Source organism: Otolemur garnettii, unplaced genomic scaffold (assembly GCF_000181295.1).
Source record: "Otolemur garnettii isolate 467f Iridium unplaced genomic scaffold, OtoGar3 scaffold00116, whole genome shotgun sequence".
Taxonomy (NCBI): Eukaryota; Metazoa; Chordata; class Mammalia; order Primates; family Galagidae; genus Otolemur; species Otolemur garnettii.
Genome location: NW_003852511.1, coordinates 4,778,905 through 4,780,288, shown reverse-complemented (window position 1 = coordinate 4,780,288; position 1,384 = coordinate 4,778,905).

The window sequence follows — 1,384 nt, the reverse complement described above, 5'->3', positions numbered from 1 at the left end:
AAGAGTAAAATAGAGAGTACACTTACTGTGTGTTGAACTTCTCTTGAAAATAATTTAATTAATGATCTAAAAATTTTGGTGGCACACCTAAGATTCTTGCATGGCGTAGCAGTGGGCCACAGCACATGGGTTGAAAATCGCTGATCTATTGGGATGAAATCTAGATCTGAACCCACCATACCAGGGCAAAGAAGTCGGCAGGGACTTGAACTCTGCTTGAACTGCATCCTGGTTTCCGGGGGCCTAGCACAGCTTGTGTGCTGTGAGCAGAGGAAAGGGAAGAACCGCTCGCAGGCATAGCCTGGACGAGGCCCTGGAGCTCCGTGAGACCAGGAAAGAGAAGGACTTGGAATCTGTCTTCCAGAAGCTCAAGTAGGAAAAGAAGGCAAACGAACACAAAAATGCAAAATGTGCTCAGCGCAGACACAATGTTACGAAAACACATACGCTTCCTTTCTCTCTGCTTGCCCTGTTCTTAGGGACCCTGCCGCCACTTCAGAGTGCCATGCTGTCTTCCTACAGACCCTCTGTAAGGTCTGAGGTCCCTGAGTTTTTCCATCTTTAGACGAGTGTGGCATCTGGCCTCCCACACTGTGAGCGCTGAGTGAACAGCAAACCAAACACACACACAGCTTGCCACGTGGAGAGGAAGATGCTGGCCTAAGGAGAGTGCAGTTTTTCCTGGGATTATCTGTTTTCCCTCCAGGATCGTCGTGATCCTTGTACAAAATCTCATGGTCAAAGTCTCCTTAATGAGAACAGAGTCTAAGGGAAAATAAGAAATAGCTAAAGAATCAAGAAAAAGAAAAGGAAGTGTTGAGTGTGCTTATGAAGAACAGACGCTGTAGAGAAAACACCTTTGCGGCTATATATTGAGCAGATTCTAAAGGAGCCTATTGGGCGGCGCCTGCGGCTCAGTGGGTAGGGCACCGGCCCCATATACCAAAGGTGGTGGGTTCGAAACCGACCTGGCCAAACTGCCACAAAAACTAGCTGGGCATTCTGGCAGGGCACCTGTAGTCCCAGCTACTTGAGAGGCTGAGGTAAGAGAATCACCTAAGCCCAAGAGTTAGAGGTTGCTGTGAGCTATGTGATGCCACCGCACTCTACCAAGCGCCACTAAGTGAGGCTCTGTCTCTAAAAATGAGTAAATAAATAAAGGAGCCTGTATAATCTTCCAGGGCTTTACTTGCGAAGCAAGGTGGTGTCCTCTTGCTCAGGACCCTGGACATCACTGTCCTATTTATGAATGTGTGTAGATAGATTTCAATTGAGATGAATTAGAAAAACATTCAAATCAGTTCATCCCTGATTGAAAAGTGAACAAAGAACGAGTATATACATCACTGCAGAAACAACATCCTCACAGAAAAGAGAACGCCAG